The sequence below is a fragment of the Salvelinus namaycush genome, chromosome 21, assembly GCF_016432855.1.
Source record: "Salvelinus namaycush isolate Seneca chromosome 21, SaNama_1.0, whole genome shotgun sequence".
In the NCBI taxonomy this organism is placed as follows: Eukaryota; Metazoa; Chordata; class Actinopteri; order Salmoniformes; family Salmonidae; genus Salvelinus; species Salvelinus namaycush.
The window spans coordinates 50,568,086-50,588,874 of NC_052327.1; the positions used below are offsets into that span (position 1 = coordinate 50,568,086).

Below are 20,789 nucleotides of genomic sequence, written 5' to 3' on the forward strand. Positions count from 1 at the left end.
GGCCTGTAACCTAGCTATACCTACAGGGAGGGTTGAGGTGGCATGTAACCTAGCTATACCTACAGGGAGGGTTGAGGTGGCCTGTAACCTAGCTATACCTACAGGGAGGGTTGAGGTGACCTGTAACCTAGCTATACCTACAGGGAGGGTTGAGGTGGCATGTAACCTAGCTATACCTACAGGGAGGGTTGAGGTGGCATGTAACCTAGCTATACCTACAGGGAGGTTTGAGGTGGCATGTAACCTAGCTATACCTACAGGGAGGGTTGAGGTGGCATGTAACCGAGCTATACCTACAGGGAGGGTTGAGGTGGCCTGTAACCTAGCTATACCTACAGGGAGGGTTGAGGTGGCATGTAACCTAGCTATACCTACACGGAGGGTTGAGGTGGCATGTAACCTAGCTATACCTACAGGGAGGGTTGAGGTGTCATGTAACCTAGCTATACCTACAGGGAGGTTTGAGGTGGCATGTAACCTAGCTATACCTACAGGGAGGGTTGAGGTGGCATGTAACCTAGCTATACCTACAGGGAGGGTTGAGGTGGCATGTAAACTAGCTATACCTACAGGGAGGGTTGAGGTGGCCTGTAACGTGTGTGTGTGTGTGTGTGTGTGTGTGTGTGTGTGTGTGTGTGTGTGTGTGTGTGTGTGTGTGTGTGTGTGTGTGTGTGTGTGTGTGTGTGTGTGTGTGTGTGTGTGTGTGTGTGTGTGTACTTTGGTTTACTATAGTAGTGAAACTATCTCACATTTTTACTGTGGAATAACATTTTAAAATATTCATTCCCATTTGACCTCATCCTTTGGATCCTCAGTCTTAGGATCACCCAGACAGGGAAGATATTTCCAAAAAATAAAAAGTAAATATGTTGTTCCATTTGCTGCTCTCAGTCATCTAGACTTCAACAATGATTATATGCAGTGTGGTTCCTTCTCTCATGGAAGCGTGACTGACAGTGATGATGAATGGGGATCTACAGGGGGTCTGGGGGACCCATTGACCCTGGGCCCTTACAGTCTGTTTCTGCTGGAGCACTGGAGGGCCACTCCCTATTTCCCTCCCTCTCCCTCCCTCTCCATCCCTCCCTCCCTCCCACACCTCTGACTGTCACCCACTTCTGCTAGGACTGGCAGGCCTACTCCATAATGACCACACACCTGTGCCTTCCGAGTTACCAGAGGGCCGTGAGGGTGGATGTATAGGTATATTCAGGGATAATATTGTTCTTAAATTAAATGGTTGGCCAGCTCTCGGGAAAAAAAAATTACTTAGATGTATCAGCGGCAGACACAATTAATGTTTTGTGTATCAAACTTTCGACAGCATAGTACATACACACATTCTGCATCCTTTTGTGTGTTCCTTAATTTGACCTAATGACACACTACACTACAGTGAAATTACAGAGGTAAGGTATGTTAGCCAAAAGGGATAATTCAATATGCAGGCTAGTGTAATAACCAGTCTAACGTCACATGATCACAGAGAGATGACTCATAGTTTGTCAGCTTGTCAGCCTAAGAAAGTAAACTTGATCAATAATCAACATTGTGAATGTAATGAGTCATTAGACATTAGTAATTATAACTATTACTATTATGAACTATTACTATTACTAATTGTTACCAACTTTTACTATAACTAACTGTTACCAACTATTAATATTACTAACTGTTACCAACTATGACTATAACTAACTATTACTATTACTAACTGTTACTATAACTAACTATTACTGTTACTATAACTAACTATTACTAACTGTTACTAACTATTACTATTACTAACTATTACTATTACTAACTGTTACCAACTATTACTATTACTAACTGTTACCAAATATTACTACAACTAACTGTTACTGTTACTATAACTAACTATTACTAACTGTTACTAACTATTACTATTACTAACTGGTACCAACTATTACTATTACGAACTGTTACTAACTATTACTATAACTATCTGTTACTAACTGTTACTAACTATTACTAAATGTTACTAACTATTACTATTACTAACTGTTACCAACTATTACTAACTGTTACCAACTATTACTAACTGTTACCAACTATTACTAACTGTTACTAACTATTACTATTACTAACTGTTACCAACTATTACTATTACTAACTGTTACTAACTATTACTATTACTAACTGTTACTAACTATTACTATAACTATCTGTTACCAACTATTACTAACTGTTACTAACTATTACTATTACTAACTGTTACTAACTATTACTATTACTAACTGTTACCAACTATTACTATTACTAACTGTTACTAACTATTACTATTACTAACTGTTACTAACTATTGCTATTACTAACTGTTACTAACTATTACTATATTGTCACATTCGTTATAAGGAGGTGACCAAAGCGCAGCGTGATGTGAACACATCTTCTTTAATGACAACGAAGAACAATAAACAAACTAATACAAAATAACAAAACGAACGTGAAGCTAAATATAACGAGTGCAGACATGCAACATCACATAGACAATCACCCACAAACCAAACTGGAAAATGGCAACCTAAATAGGATCCCCAATCAGAGACAATGATAAACAGCTGCCTCTGATTGGGAACCAATCTAGGCCACCATAGACCTACATATTGGCTAGACTACACACACACACCTAGACATACCCAAAACCCTAGACAAGACAAAAACACACATACCACCCTCGTCACACCCTGACCTAACCAAAATAATAAAGATAACAAAGATAACTAAGTTTAGGGCATGACATATATGTTACTAACTATTACTATAACTATATGTTACTAAATATTACTATTACTAACTGTTACCAACTATTACTATCTGTTACCAACTATTACTATAACTATCTGTTACCAACTATTATTATTACTAACTGTTACCAACTATTACTATAACTAACTGTTACCAACTATTACTATAACTAACTGTTACCAACTATTACTATTACTAACTGTTACTATTACAATAACTACCTATTACTATTACTAAATGTTACTAACTATTACTAGTACTAACTGTTACTAACTATTACTATTACTAACTGATACCAACTATTACTATTACTAGCTGTTATTAACTATTACTATTGCTAACTGTTACTAACTATTACTATTACTAACTGTTACTAACTATTACTAACTATTACTATTACTAACTGTTACTAACTATTACTAGATGTTACTAACTATTACTATTGCTAACTGTTACTAACTATTACTATTACTAACTGTTACCAACTATTACCATTACTAACTGTTACAAACTATTACTATTACTGACTGTTACTAACTATTACAATTGCTAACTGTTACTAACTATTACTATTACTAACTGTTACTAACTATTAATATATGTTACTAACTATTACTATAACTATCTGTTCCTAACTATTACTATAACTAACTGTTACCAACTATTACTATAACTAGCTGTTACCAACTATTACTATTACTAACTGCTACTAACTATTACTATTACTAACTGTTACCAACTATTACTATTACTAACTGTTACTAACTATTACTATTACTAACTGCTACTAACTATTACTATTACTAACTGTTACCAACTATTACTATTACTAACTGTTACCAACTATTACTATTACTAACTGCTACTAACTATTACTATTACTAACTGTTACCAACTATTACTATTACTAACTGTTACTATTACTAAATGTTACTAACTATTACTATAACTAACTGCTACTAACTATTACTATTACTAACTGTTACCAACTATTACTATAACTAACTGTTACTAACTATTATATAAGAAACTGTTACTACTATAACTTTTTTTTTTTTCCACCTTTATTTAACCAGGTAGGCTAGTTGAGAACAAGTTCTCATTTACAACTGCGACCTGGCCAAGATAAAGCATAGCAGTGTGAACAGACAACAACACAGAGTTACACATGGAGTAAACAATAAACAAGTCAATAACACAGTAGGAAAAAAAGAGTCTATATACATTGTGTGCAAAAGGCATGAGGAGGTAGGCAATAAATAGGCCATAGGAGCGAATAATTACAATTTAACTAACTATTACTATTACTAACTGTTACTAACTATTACTATTACTAACTGTTACTAACTATTACTAACTGTTACTAACTATTACTATGACTAACTGTTACTAACTATTACTATAACGAACTATTACTATTACTAACTGTTACTAACTATTACTATTACTAACTGTTAATAACTATTACTATAACTAACTATTACTATTACTAACTATGACTATTTCCAGAGATTTAATGACAGTGAGGACATGTAAATCTTAGCATATCATGAACAGACAAGAATCTTGTGCTGTACTGTCACTGGTAAAATGTTAGGAGTGGGGTCCGCTCCAGCCGTTTAACAATGACAGCTTTGTCAAAGGAACTCAAAGGAGGCAAAAAAATAAGTCTGTACACCCCTGGGCTGGTTGGTGAAGTGTGCCTCACCCCCCTTTCCTCTTCTCCACTCACATTGCTTCTAAGTCTTCCTTCTTCCCATTCTTCGGTAGCATTGACGTAATCTCAAAATAAGCCACAGAGGCAGCTGCTCATCGAGACGCTTCACTCTCTCTTAACTCACTTCATCTTACTCTTTCTAATATGCTTTTGTCTCAGTCTCCTTCGTTTCATAGATGAATGTCCCATGATCTCACAAAGACCATCTTATTCTGACATGACATTATGACCTCTCTTTTGCAGTGTAAAGACAGATGGCAGATGATGGTACTGTACCCATTCTAGTGAGAACCGCAGCAGAACTCACTCCCAACCCAGTCCAACATCACTGTCTGGTCCTTCATTATACAGCACTAGCTAGCTGTTAGTTGGCCATAGGCATTCTAATGGAAGGTGGCATACACTTCTGTTCCCATAATTCCATAGGGTACTGGGGCAGTGGACCACACACAAAGGACTCAAGATTCATCATTGTCTGGGTCAGGCCAGTCCGTACAGACAATGGCCTAGCTGTGACTAAGTTTGACATCCGTCACAAAGACAGGGTGTGAAGTCATTGTTGCTCCCATCATAATTTAGTCCCTGACATGCTTTCTGATGCACTGCTGCAGCCTCATTATAGACCTGTCTGTCACAGTGTGTCTGCAGACAACAGTTGGGGGAGATTGAAGAAGAGCTGAGCACTTTGATCACAATACCCATCCCTGGCTAATTCCCTGGGACAATAGCGAGCTACTGATGGTAGAGGAAGGAGGGTGGGTGCTGCCAGGGAAACAAATAGAACCTTACAGTGTATATCAGCAGGGGGCACTCCTCTCTGTGGTCTGTGGAGAGTTGGAGACCTTTGTGGCCCAGGTCAGGACAGACAGACAGTATTTGAGGAAACTGATTTCTAAAGGGTGTCGTCATTCATTGCAAAAGTTGAGCCGTCATAGGTCATTACAGATCCCATGGCATGAACCTGTTGCAAGAGTAGTTACTACCCCCTGGATACATCCTCAAGGTAATCATCACACTACACACTACATAGTACATAGCACATACTACATGGGTTACTAAATCAGCTACCAATGGGCTCATTAGCACTGTTTCACTATAAAATCTAATAAAACTCTAAACTACAGAGTGGGGTGACACTCTGAAGAAGGTGCAGAGGAGAAGGGAAGAAGGGGTGCTTGAGGTGGGGTTGAGGGGGAATGGGGAGGCTGAATAAGGGGTGCTTGTGGTGGGGTTGGGGGGGAAGGGGGAGGCTAAATAAGGGGTGCTTGAGGTGGGGTTGAGGGGGAATGAGGAGGCTGAATAAGAGGTGCTTGTGGTGGGGCTGAGGGGGAATTGGGGAAGCTAAATAAGGGGTGCGTGTGGTGGGGTTGAGGGGGAATGGGGAGGCTGAATAAGGGGTGCTTGTGGTGGGTTTGAGGGGGAATGGGGAGGCTGAATAAGGGGTGCTTGAGGTGGGGTTGAGGGGGAATGGGGGAGGCTAAATAAGGGGTGCTTGTGGTGGGGTTGAGGGGGAATGGGGAGGCTGAATAAGGGGTGCTTGTGGTGGGGTTGAGGGGGAATGGGGAGGCTGAATAAGGAGTGCTTGTGGTGGGTTTGAGGGGGAATGAGGAGGCTGAATAAGGGGTGCTTGAGGTGGGGTTGAGGGGGAATGGGGGAGGCTGAATAAGGGGTGCGTGTGGTGGGATTGAGGGGGAATGGGGATGCTGAATAAGGGGAGATTGATGTGGGGTTGAGGGGGAATGGGGGAGGCTAAATAAGGGGTGCTTGAGGTGGGATTGAGGGGGAATGGGGAGGCTGAATAAGAGGTGCTTGAGGTAGGGTTGAGGGGGAATGGGGAGGCTGAATAAGGGGAGCTTGAGGTGGGGTTGAGGGGGAATGGGGATGCTGAATAATGGGTGCTTGAGGTGGGATTGAGGGGGAATGGGGAGGCTGAATAAGGGGTGCTTGTGTTGGGGTTGAGGGGGAATGGGGAGGCTGAATAAGGGGTGCTTGAGGTAGGGTTGAGGGGGAATGGGGAGGCTGAATAAGGGGTGCTTGTGGTGGGTTTGATGGGGAATGGGGAATGGGGAGGCTGATTAAGGGGTGCTTGTGGTGGGGATGAAGGGAATGGGGGAGGCTGAAGAAGGGGTGCTTGTGGTGGTTTTGAGGGGGAGAGTAGCAGAAAGGAAAAGGGGTCAACAAATAGCTGGCGCCAGCGGCTGCAGAAGCCTGCATGCCTGGAGAAGATTTAGTGTTGAAGCAGAGGGAGGCCGAGCATGAGCCCATTGGGCCTGTGAATGTGGGGCTGTTCATGGCTGATTTCATGCCTGGTTGATCAGAGGCTGCTGGGCCAGGCCTCACGACAGCTGCAGGGCCTGCTGGCCGCCCGCGCCCTGGCCCGGCACAAAGGCAGCACAGCACACAGCACAAGAATGGTTGACAGGCTGTTGTTAACGACGGAAACTGTGTGAGGTATGTATATCAGGGAGCTAAATACTGCCAGTGTTAATCAAGCAAAGAAAGGGGAGAGGGAGCAGAGAGAGAGGGGGTGAGAGGATGTCCTGTATCTGAAGCATTTTTATACTGCAAGGTTTTTACTATACAGAGCATCTAATCACGACATAATATTAATATAACAATATATTTTTAACAAAGTGTTTCCTTGATTATCCCCCAAAATTAATTCTACTCACTATTTGTCCACTGACCAACCTACTTCTGGTATTATCGTGTCATAAACCATCCCATTCACAAGACCCAAATATCCCCCACATTACTGTGCTCACACGCCTTGAAGCAACAGGCTGGGGGTAATGTCTTGAGTTTTATTGGACTGAAGGAAGTTTACAAGTGACTGGAAGTTCTGGCCAAGGCCATGTTGTCCTTCTGGGCAGGAGTTTATAAGCACAGGGCTCAAAGAGAGGACGTGTGCGGAGGATTCTGAATGCCAAGACACAAAACCTTGACCTTGACCTTGACCCCCAGTTTCCCCATAGTGAACACACAGGCTGTGCCACGATCTCGGTAGGCCAGTCTGCATGGCTCTCAGAGGAGATAGCCAGGCCATTTCAGGCCTTCTGCATGCCTCACCTGTCACCAGTTCATGGATCCTACAGGGGGGGTGTCAGCCGGAGCTACAGAGACAGCAGAGGGGTGTGCAGTCTCCTGGACAGGGCAGTCTGTTGATCCGTATACAAGGCTCTCTAAGAACATGTCCTGGCCATCCCATATCAGGCCCTCTGTCTGCATGCCTCTCCACCCCTTGGGTCCTACAGGGCTGAACTGATTATGATATCTATAACTGAAGCAGCCAACCTGAGCAGTCTGATAAGAATCATACCAATCAGTCCTCATGATACGATTGAGATAATCACATAAAATAACAGCATTCATTACTATGCTTCTCTACAACATTCCCATGCGACTGTCGATTCTTAAGTGCATTCTTGTGTCACAATGCAGCTAAGCGTTGTCAGGTGCTACACTGTCCCACCATTGTCATGACATCAATCTGACACATCTTGCTTCTAATCTGGGGTGCGCATGTTGAGGAGAATACACAATTCTCAAACTAAAGAGTGAAATCTTTCAAGATGAACATTCAGAAGAAAGGCCTGTGTTGTGTGTTGCACTGTCAGTGACACAGAAGGCTACTGTCCAAGCCGGGGTGGGATACGACCCAATGATCTCTTGTGACCCGTATCGTCACAGGCAACCTAGAGCTAGCTGAACTTTCATAGGCTCTATCCTGACTGAGAGCCTATAGTGGCCCGCTTCAGACACTCTCTGGTGGACAGTAAGTGGGTTGTGGTACAATGGCTATGGTGTCAATACCATGTTAAGAGAGTTGTACGCTGTGCCATTGTAACCAACAGAATACGGTTACATTGAAGCAATAACTTAACTATTTGAACCTGAGGAGCATCTCTTGTTGTACGTAATATTGTCGTCAGGTTCTGGACGTGGCAAAACCAGCTGCTAGCTAGTGTAACACACCTCACCTTCCGTGAGTGTGGGCCTGAGACCAGCTCAGCTGAACCAATGAGAAGCTGAGTTGGCTTTGTGGAGGATAGAACATGGTGTGTACTGACTCTGAGTTTGTTGCCATGACGCCGTGGCACTACAGCAGTTACCCCTGCAGGGCAGGAGCAGCCAGTCAGCCAGTCAGTCAGTCAGTCAGTCAGTCAGTCTGTCAGTCAGTCAGTCAGCCAGCCGTCTTAATATGGGTAACGAGAAGGGAACTTTCCCCAGCACTGTTTAACCACCACCACCCCATGTTAATGATGCCCCCAGGTTACAGTGCTAGCGTGTGAACCATGTCTCCACGTCCCCTCACACAGATTACCTTTCTGTATCTCTGGGCTCCATGATCGCCTCACCATTCAACCCTTTGTCCCCCCTGACGCGGAGACTGACTGTTGTTTTCACCCTGGTTTGTATGAAGCATAATAAGATGCATGTAGCAGGTCAAGTCCCTGCCACAGGCTAACAGCATCACCAGAGAGAAGAGAAGCCTTTTCCCACCATAAATGATACTGCATGGATAGTAGAAAATATATATGTAGCCTAATGTACTATATTGGATGACATGGTATTTGAAGCTTCTAAATCTCAAAAGGATACATGTAAAATTAGACTTAATTCCTGAAAACGACTGATCTATCAGTCTCATGCAGTAGAGCATCATAATAACTGCACTGGAAGCTAAATTAAGTGGTTTTGTGCCAAGGTCCAAATGTAGTCACCATCCCCTTGGGAACCGACAAAGGCATTTTGTCCTCCACCCTATCAACACTTACAGCAGGACAAGCCCATCATGTGATAAGAGAAAATATGTTGGATCACCTCCAAAGCCAAAAGGTTAGAGGAGAGAGGGAAAGAGAGAGAGAGGGCAGGGAGAGAGGGAAGGGAGAAAGGGAGGGAGAGAGGGCAGGGAGAGAGGGAAGGGAGAGAGGGAGAGAGAGAGGGTAGCTAACTATGTTCCACTCAGCCAAGACTGGGTACATTGTCCTGCAACTGTGGGAAACTCTGAAAACTTCATTCTAGTGATTACCAGGAAACTATAGATGCCGTATCAGTCACTCTGCTGCCTTCTCACTTCAGCTGCATGAGCAGAAATATGTCCAATTTGGCGATGCATTACTGCCACATGAGATGACTCTGAAACTCTCTCTCTTCTTCACTCTCTCTCTTTCTCTCTACCTCTCGCTCTCCATCACCTTATCTGTGAATGAATGAATGTCTGGCCTTCATTGTAAAGTGGTGATGTCTTATGGGAATGCAGTATTTCATTATTCTAGATTATTATATTCTTAGTATCAGGAGATTCTTAGAGTCAGAAGATTCTTACATTTTTAGAGCCAGAAGATTTTTAGAGTTAGCTCCAACACTTGATCACATTCAGCCATGCAATAGGATGGATTTCCAAATGGCAAAGGATATCATATTTAGAACAAAAAATGTCTCACTTGTCTGTTTGCACCTGTCACACTACTCTCACACAACTGATGTGCATACACTGTCTCCGTTAACACTGTCTCCGTTAAGACTGCCTCAGTTAAGACTGTCTCCGTTAACACTGTCTCCGTTAAGACTGCCTCAGTTAAGATTGTCTCCGTTAACACTGTCTCCGTTAAGACTGCCTCAGTTAAGACTGCCTCAGTTAAGACTGCCTCAGTTAAAAAGTGAATGTTCAAGTAAAGACAGAGATCGGATGCGTTTCTGTAGACTAGAGGACATGTTACTGCCATCTAATGGACAGAGCTATAACATCCCAGCATTAGTTACCTCTAATCCTGTCCTTTCAACTAACAACAACAACAACAGTGTGCAGCAGTTCCTAGGAGTGTCCAACATCAGGGCCGGATTACCGAACGGACATGCAAGGCATGTGCTCGGGGTCCCCAGGGCCCTCTGGGAGGTCTTTCAGAAAGCATATGATAACAAAAAGTGTAGAATTGCAAGACATTTGCTTTAAAACTGCAACATTTTCTCTTAGCTTCATGACAAAATATGTAGAATAGCATTATAAAACTTTTTCTTTTTGCACCATGGCAAAATGTGTTGAAGGAGGGCTGGAGGTCAGTGCCCCGGGGCCCCTGTTCAACACCACACTACTAACCTATAATGCCTTTGTTAATCGCATAATACAATACTCAGTCTGAACACAACCTCTGACGTCTTGAACCACCGTCTCTCCACCTTAACCCCACAAACCTTACAGACCCTGATGCAGCCACAAGTCATGGTTACTCTCCCCTATATGCAAATCTACCTGTGGTTTATCCAGAGGAGATGCAGAGATAGCAAACTAATGTTATCAAGGCCTACCTTTCTTCAGACACCCACACAGTGCACTTTAACCACAGGTTAATGGTCTACTGGTTAGGTGAACTAGGTTGTATGGGCGTATGTTTCTGTCATGAGATCAATTTGAACTGGACAGCCCTAGATCAGAGCGGCACATTGAACTGTGACTGGGGCAAGCACACACACACACACACACACACACACACACACACACACACACACACACACACACACACACACACACACACACACACACACACACACACACACACACACACACACACACACACACACACACTTAGAACAACAGTGCTCAGGAAACTAAGGTCCTTATCAGGGTTCCTGCATTGTGATTGATGTACTGTATATACACTATACGTTTTGTTGAAGAGATCCATCAATTTCCACTCATTCATACTAATCACACTAATAAATCACACTAATAAGTTGCACAACCAAGTAAAAAGTCACTGGATCACCATTTCTTCAGCAGACCCTGATAACCTCCACCTCGCTCAGCTGGCTGATCAACCGCTCAGACACACACACACACTCACACAGGGTGGGCAGGAGCGTCAGGAGGGGGAAGAGGGGCAGGAGGTGCAGGAGGGTCAGGAGGGGGAAGAGGGGCAGGAGGGGCAGGAGGGTCAGGAGGGTCAGGAGGGTCAGGAGGGGCAGGAGGGGGAATAGGGGCAGGAGGGTGAAGATAGATAGGAGGGTCAGGAGGGGGAAGAGGGGCAGGAGGGGCAGGAGCGTCAGGAGGGGCAGGAGCGTCAGGAGGGGCAGGAGCATCAGGAGGGGGAAGAGGGGCAGGAGGGGGAAGGGGGCAGGAGCGTCAGGAGGGGCAGGAGCGTCAGGAGGGGGAAGAGGGGCAGGAGGGGGAAGAGGGGCAGGAGGGGGAGGAGCGTCAGGAGGGGGAAGGAGCGTCAGGAGGGGAAGGAGGGGCAGGAGGGGCAGGAGGGGGAAGAGGGGCAGGAGGGGGAAGAGGGGCAGGAGGGGGAAGAGGGGCAGGAGGGGCAGGAGGGGAAGGAGGGGAAGGAGCGTCAGGAGGGGGAAGGAGCGTCAGGAGGGGAAGAGGGGCAGGAGGGGAAGGAGCGTCAGGAGGGGGAAGGAGCGTCAGGAGGGGAAGAGGGGCAGGAGCGGGTAGAGGGGCAGGAGGGAAAGGAGGGGGAGGGGGGAGGGGGGCGGGGGAGAGGGGCAGGAGGGGCGTAGGAGGAGGGTTTAGGAGGGGGGTGAGGGGCAGAAAGGTCAAATGTAGGAGGGTCAGGAGTGTCAAAAGAGGGAGAAGGGTCAGGAGGGGTCAGGAGAAGGAGGGGGGTCAGGAGTGTCAAAAGTGTGGGAAGGGTCAGGAGGGGTCAGGAGAAGGAGGAGGGTCAAGGGGGGTCGTGGTCAGGGAGGACAGGAGGGGAAGGAGGGTCAGGAGGGGGGTGGAGTGTCAGGAAGTGGAGGAGGGTCGGGGGTGAGGAGGGTCGGGGTCAGGAGGAGGAGGGTCGGGGGCAGGGGGGTCAGGAGGGTCGGGGTCAGGAGGGTCAGGCGGGAGAGGAGTGTCAGGAGGGAGATGGAGGGTCAAAAGAGGGAGGAGGGTGAGGAGGCACCCTCTTTCTCTTTATATCCATACTTTTATCTTTCTGATCCCTCCCTCTTTCTTTTGATGTCCCTCCTTCACCCGCTCTCTTCTGTTCTAATTTGAATGGACCATGTGTGGTTGGCTGTAATACCTCTCTCATTCTATTAACAACCTCTGAACAATACAGGGTTTCCTCCCACACAGAGAAGGGGTATTATCAGGGCTCTATGAGGAGTTTGATTTCCACACCTCCTCCCTAATTGTCTCAACATCACAGTCTGGTATTCTCAGGTTAGAGAGAACTGATTCAGCCAGGGCCTGTTATTACCATAGATGTGTATAATTAACTAGATTTTACAAGGAGGAAGAGAAAATATAGAGCAGGTAAGGTGTGACTATATAGTGTAATGACATAATATAAAGGCAGGACCATATGGTGATGTGGATGGACAGACATCATTAGTGACTTGACATTTATTCTGAACAAAAATATAAACGCAACATGCAGCAATTTTAATTAAATTAATTAATTAGGCCCTAATCTATAGATTTCACATTACTGGGCAGGGGTGCAGCCTGGGAGGGCAGCCTAGGCCCACTCACTTGGCAGCCAGGCCCGCCCACTGGGGAGCCAGGCTCAGCCAATCAGAATACATTTTTCCCCACAAAAGGGATTTTTTACAGACAGAAATAGAACTGCACATTTTCAAGGGTCCTTTTAGTGTCCCCAGCACAAGGTGCACCTGTGTAATTGTTGTAATTTTGCCTTCATTTAACTAGGCAAGTCAGTAAAGAACAAATTCATATTTACAACAGTGTGTTAACTGCCTTGTTCAGAACAACAGATTTTTACATTGTCAGCTTGGGGAGTCAATCTAGCAACCTTTCGGTTACCAGCCCAATGCTCTAACCACTAGGCTACCTACCGCCCCAATAATAACCACGCTGTTTAATCAGCTTCTTGATATTCCACACCTGTCAGGTGGATGGATTATCTTGGCAAAGGAGAAATGCTCACTAACAGGGATAAAAACAAATTTGTGCACAACATTTGAGAGAAATAAGCTTTTTGTACATATGGAACATTTCTGGGATTTTTTTATTTCAACTCATGAAACATGGGACCAACACTTGACATGTTTCCTTTATATTTTTGTTCAGTTGTAGTTGAGGTCCGGAGAGTAGGAAGGGCATTTTTAGTGGGCAGCTTTAGAAATACCATGTGTCACTTGGTCGTCAGGTTGTACTGTATTTTATTAGATGTTTGATTCCCAGCCATTCATACTGTAGGAGGGAGTAGACTCATTATAGTGCTTTCAAGATGCATTCATGGCTCTCTTCAAATGTGCAGAATGTAAGGCAGGAAAAATATAATGACAACAATAGTGAAATATGAAAGTATCAGTTAGTGCCACAATAAAGATTCCTAAAGTGCTGTGATGTGACCCAGCGGCAGCTACTCTATTTGGACCACAGTATGTGAGCGGAGCGGCGCTGGAGCGAGGAGCAGAAGGTGCCCAATTTGACTGGAGCACGGAGTGAGATTCCCAAAAGGCAATTTCGCTCCAGTAGCTCTCACTCTAGCTCAGGGCAAGCCCTGCCCAGCATGCACTTCTAGTCAACTTGTGTTCTGCTATAGCCCCTTTCTTTAGCTACTGTCATGGAGTTCGCTATATATTTTCATTAAGAAACTGATAAAACACACAGGTGCAACATCAATGTGTCTTTCAAATATTAGGACCAAGAGCAAGAGAGAGAGTGCAGTGATGTAGTGTCCACAACTAAATAATCATTGTGTTATCTGAAAAGACACATATACCGAAAGCATGATGGAAAGGGGGATACTTAGTCAGTTGTACAACTGAATGTATTCAACTGAAAGGTGTCTTCTGAATTTAACTCAACCCCTCTGAATCAGAGAGGTGTGGAGGGTTGCCTTAATCAACATCCATGTCTTCAGCACCCAGGGAACAATGGGTTAACTGCCTTGTTCAGGTGCAGAACGACAGATTTTTACCTTGTCATGCCGGGGATTCGATCCAGCAACCTTTCGGTTGTGGTGTACTTACTACATGCATATGCTAAAAGAAAGGAACGAGGTGGGTAGAGAACTAAGTGAGTCATTTTAACAAAATATTTATAAACTAAAAATCAGATCTCTTAAAAATTCTGTTTGTTGGACTAGTAACCGAAAGGTTGCAAGATCGAATCCCCGAGCCGACAAGGTAAAAATGTGTCATTCTGCCCCTGAACAAGGCAGTTAACCCACTGTTCCTAGGCCGTCATTGAAAATAAAAATGTATTCTTAATTAACTGACTTGCCTAGGTAAATAAAGGTAAAATAAAAAACAATAGGCCATCATTGATTTTGGCTCAATACCTGGCATATTCCCACTTTAAAGGATTTTACCGTTTTGATTGGGTTATTTTGCCTAAAAACCTTTAGGCCTACCTATAACAGAAGAAAAAAAACGTTGCATCCCAGCGCAGCCTGACAAGAGTATCCGGAAGGGTGATTAGCATCCCCAGTGGCTCTGCAAGTCTGGAGAGGAGATTCTCCACCTCTGGCCGGCTCTCCAGGCACCATCGCATGAGCCTGAAGCCACAGACTCTGGACAAACTTGTGTTTCTAAAAATTAATTCAAAGGCACTGCAGAGTGAGCCTAATAAGGGATTTTTTTGTTTTGTATTTAATTCGAAGTCACAGCCTACATGGGTTATTATAGACTATAATAATTTAATAGAACGAAATGTTGTTTAAATGCTGAGCGCTTTTTCCCCCTACCAGCCTAGTGTCGCACCCTACAGGTATGGAGCTGGGTTCAGAGGCAGAGCAGGACAGGTAGACAGGGGACCTACAGGTATGGGGTAGGGTAGAGGTAGGTGTCTTGATGACTGCAGCAAGACAGGTATAGAGGGGACTTCCAGTTATAAAAGCCTTAGCAGTACTTTGCTGTGGGGGACAGGGTCAGACCAGGCCAGCCTAGGGGGACTATAGACAGCCCCTGTGGAACTGGGGTCAGAGTCAGGGCAGGTGACTAACTGACTGGCTGCAAGGCTGAGAGGAGAGTAGAACAGGTAAAGAGGGACCTAAATGTATGGAGAGGCCAGACCAGGCCTGAGGGATTCCAGACAGGTGCTCTGGAACTGGGGTCAGAGGCAGGGCAGAAAAGTGCAGGACAGGACACACTCAGAAGGGGTACAGCGCAGGACAGGTGACACTCAGCAGGGCTACAGGGCAGGACAGGTGACACTCAGCAGGGCTACAGGGCAGGACAGGACACACTCAGAAGGGGTACAGCGCAGGACAGGTGACACTCAGCAGGGCTACAGGGCAGGACAGGTGACACTCAGCAGGGCTACAGGGCAGGACAGGTGACACTCAGCAGGGCAGGACAGGTGACACTCAGCAGGGGAACAGAACAACAAGAGAGAGGACCTCCAGGTAAAAGACCACCTGCTTTATCTTTATCTCACTGTTTTAAATGCCAGAGAAGCAGTAGCCTGTACAGCTTCTCTACATGTAACAGTCTTTCTGTCGCGAGACACTAGATGTCTACCTGTCAGTACATTATTGGAACAGAGAGTATAGAGTTCCTCTCCAGTTACAGCAAGTAGAGCTTGAACCTAGAGTCATAGTGGAGGTGAACCTACCTCACCAGTAATGAATACACAGTAATTAGTGAAAGAGTCATAGTGGAGGTGAACCTACCTCACCAGTAATGAATACACAGTAACTAGTGAAAGAGTCATAGTGAAAGTGAATCTACCTCACCAGTAATGAATACACAGTAACTAGTGAAAGAGTCATAGTGGAGGTGAACCTACCTCACCAGTAATGAATACACAGTAACTAGTGAAAGAGTCATAGTGGAGGTGGACCTACCTCACCAGTAATGAATACACAGTAACTAGTGAAAGAGTCATAGTGGAGGTGAATCTACCTCACCAGTAATGAATACACAGTAACTAGTGAAAGAGTCATAGTGGAGGTGGACCTACCTCACCAGTAATGAATACACAGTAACTAGTGAAAGAGTCATAGTGGAGGTGGACCTACCTCACCAGTAATGAATACACAGTAACTAGTGAAAGAGTCATAGTGGAGGTGAACCTACCTCACCAGTAATGAATACACAGTAACTAGTGAAAGAGTCATAGTGGAGGTGGACCTACCTCACCAGTAATGAATACACAGTAACTAGTGAAAGAGTCATAGTGGAGGTGAACCTACCTCACCAGTAATGAATACACAGTAACTAGTGAAAGAGTCATAGTGAAAGTGAATCTACCTCACCAGTAATGAATACACAGTAACTAGTGAAAGAGTCATAGTGGAGGTGGACCTACCTCACCAGTAATGAATACACAGTAACTAGTGAAAGAGTCATAGTGGAGGTGAACCTACCTCACCAGTAATGAATACACAGTAACTAGTGAAAGAGTCATAGTGGAGGTGGACCTACCTCACCAGTAATGAATACACAGTAACTAGTGAAAGAGTCATAGTGGAGGTGGACCTACCTCACCAGTAATGAATACACAGTAACTAGTGAAAGAGTCATAGTGGAGGTGAACCTACCTCACCAGTAATGAATACACAGTAACTAGTGAAAGAGTCATAGTGGAGGTGGACCTACCTCACCAGTAATGAATACACAGTAACTAGTGAAAGAGTCATAGTGGAGGTGAACCTACCTCACCAGTAATGAATACACAGTAACTAGTGAAAGAGTCATAGTGGAGGTGGACCTACCTCACCAGTAATGAATACACAGTAACTAGTGAAAGAGTCATAGTGGAGGTGAACCTACCTCACCAGTAATGAATACACAGTAACTAGTGAAAGAGTCATAGTGGAGGTGACCTACCTCACCAGTAATGAATACACAGTAACTAGTGAAAGAGTCATAGTGGAGGTGGACCTACCTCACCAGTAATGAATACACAGTAACTAGTGAAAGAGTCATAGTGGAGGTGAACCTACCTCACCAGTAATGAATACACAGTAACTAGTGAAAGAGTCATAGTGGAGGTGAACCTACCTCACCAGTAATGAATACACAGTAACTAGTGAAAGAGTCATAGTGGAGGTGGACCTACCTCACCAGTAATGAATACACAGTAACTAGTGAAAGAGTCATAGTGGAGGTGGACCTACCTCACCAGTAATGAATACACAGTAACTAGTGAAAGAGTCATAGTGGAGGTGAACCTACCTCACCAGTAATGAATACACAGTAACTAGTGAAAGAGTCATAGTGGAGGTGGACCTACCTCACCAGTAATGAATACACAGTAACTAGTGAAAGAGTCATAGTGGAGGTGAACCTACCTCACCAGTAATGAATACACAGTAACTAGTGAAAGAGTCATAGTGGAGGTGGACCTACCTCACCAGTAATGAATACACAGTAACTAGTGAAAGAGTCATAGTGAAAGTGAATCTACCTCACCAGTAATGAATACACAGTAACTAGTGAAAGAGTCATAGTGGAGGTGAACCTACCTCACCAGTAATGAATACACAGTAACTAGTGAAAGAGTCATAGTGGAGGTGAACCTACCTCACCAGTAATGAATACACAGTAACTAGTGAAAGAGTCATAGTGGAGGTGAACCTACCTCACCAGTAATGAATACACAGTAACTAGTGAAAGAGTCATAGTGGAGGTGAACCTACCTCACCAGTAATGAATACACAGTAACTAGTGAAAGAGTCATAGTGGAGGTGAATCTACCTCACCAGTAATGAATACACAGTAACTAGTGAAAGAGTCATAGTGGAGGTGAACCTACCTCACCAGTAATGAATACACAGTAACTAGTGAAAGAGTCATAGTGGAGGTGGACCTACCTCACCAGTAATGAATACACAGTAACTAGTGAAAGAGTCATAGTGGAGGTGGACCTACCTCACCAGTAATGAATACACAGTAACTAGTGAAAGAGTCATAGTGGAGGTGAACCTACCTCACCAGTAATGAATACACAGTAACTAGTGAAAGAGTCATAGTGGAGGTGAACCTACCTCACCAGTAATGAATACACAGTAACTAGTGAAAGAGTCATAGTGGAGGTGGACCTACCTCACCAGTAATGAATACACAGTAACTAGTGAAAGAGTCATAGTGGAGGTGAACCTACCTCACCAGTAATGAATACACAGTAACTAGTGAAAGAGTCATAGTGGAGGTGGACCTACCTCACCAGTAATGAATACACAGTAACTAGTGAAAGAGTCATAGTGGAGGTGAACCTACCTCACCAGTAATGAATACACAGTAACTAGTGAAAGAGTCATAGTGGAGGTGAACCTACCTCACCAGTAATGAATACACAGTAACTAGTGAAAGAGTCATAGTGGAGGTGAACCTACCTCACCAGTAATGAATACACAGTAACTAGTGAAAGAGTCATAGTGGAGGTGAACCTACCTCACCAGTAATGAATACACAGTAACTAGTGAAAGAGTCATAGTGGAGGTGAACCTACCTCACCAGTAATGAATACACAGTAACTAGTGAAAGAGTCATAGTGGAGGTGGACCTACCTCACCAGTAATGAATACACAGTAACTAGTGAAAGAGTCATAGTGGAGGTGGACCTACCTCACCAGTAATGAATACACAGTAACTAGTGAAAGAGTCATAGTGGAGGTGAACCTACCTCACCAGTAATGAATACACAGTAACTAGTGAAAGAGTCATAGTGGAGGTGAACCTACCTCACCAGTAATGAATACACAGTAACTAGTGAAAGAGTCATAGTGGAGGTGAACCTACCTCACCAGTAATGAATACACAGTAACTAGTGAAAGAGTCATAGTGAAAGTGCAAATCAAATTTATTCATAAAGCCCTTCTTACATCAGCTGATATCTCAAAGATATCTCAAACCTTCCTCACCAGTAATGAATACACAGTAACTAGTGAAAGAGTCATAGTGAAAGTTAAACTACCTTACCAGAAAGACAATGTGCCCTTCCCAGTACATTATGGCAGCAAGAATTCTGGGGGAGGCGATATTTTAGAATGTATTTGTGGCTGATTAGCAAATTCCTTACTTAGTTTAAAGTCTTTCTTTTGTTTTTTACCATGTCAAGTAAGTGGGAGAAACAAGCTGCTTTAGTGCCTGTTTGTGCCCACTGTATTCCTAGAGAAAGAGCTGCACAAAGGAAAGGTAGAGCTAGCCAGAAACACAATACTCATCTGAAAGTTGAGACACAAGTCGGTATGTTTTTACACAGAGAGAGTAGAGAGATGAAGTCATCCAGTTTCCAAAGCCCCAGCAGCAGCTAACCTAACCACCACCACACAGTAACTTTGTCATCAGCTATCTTCAGCTATCTTCAACATTCAGATGGTGCCTGTCTATCTATTGAACTCCTCAAACTCCACTAAGAAAATCTTTGTGTCCATGACTGAATTATTAGGAGTTTATTATAACCCTTTATGCAGAATGTATAACTTAAAGCACTCAACAGGTGATGTTATATCGGACAATATTGTCTTTCAGAGTCAGTAAAACAGTCTTTTGATCCAATCAGGAAACAACGCAAAAGCTCATTCATAGAACCTCAATTAAAGCAATAACCGGGAACCCGCTTCCATTACACCCAATATCTATATTTTATCCAGTGACATGGACATAGTTAGGTGTTGAAGGTGTGGGTGGGCATGCAGGTTTGTGACAACTTTCTCTTCAGTAGGCTCTGCTATCTGTTGCCTAAAAAACTAGGAGTCAAAACACAAAGGCAAACCTTATAGGGTACAGTATGTGAATCAATCAATCAAATATATTTATAAAGCCCTTTTAACATCAGCAGAAAGCAGTTGTCACAAAGTGCTTTACAGTAACCCGGCCTAGGATATATAACCTGTATGAAATCGGTCCATTCCTTTCATATCTGAAATGACAAACTTGGCAACAGAACAGAGAGTTCCATATTACATAATGCCAAGCGCACACTTCCTGTGTGTTGACAGATAATGTAATCAAGAGCAGTGGCTGCTGAGACAGCTCAGGTCTGCCAAAAGGCCCAGCGCATACTGCGGCCAATCATCAACTCAAAGATAAAATAAAAGCCACAACTAAAACCTGTTCAGGGCAGACCCAAAAACACAAAGACAAAATAAAAGCCAAAGCTAAAACCTGTTCAGGGCAGACCCAAAAACACAAAGACAAAATAAAAGCCAAAGCTAAAACCTGTTCAGGGCAGACCCAAAAACACAAAGACAAAATAAAAGCCAAAGCTAAAACCTGTTCAGGGCAGACCCAAAAATACAAAGACAAAATAAAAGCCAAAGCTAAAACCTGTTCTAAAAACACTGGTGTTCCTGGTCCTACCTGAACATCAGCTGGATGGTAGTCTCCAAGTCTGTCCTCACAGTATCACGGTTTGAGCATCCATGGTTTCTGTCCCACTTGTAGATTAAGTTCTGGATTC

General features: G+C 43.9%; 1 pseudogene; it reads right to left on the reverse strand.

The window, feature by feature from the left end:
- Window positions 1-20,789, reverse strand: part of LOC120065957 — a 114,355-nt pseudogene that overhangs the window by 83,021 nt on the left and 10,545 nt on the right.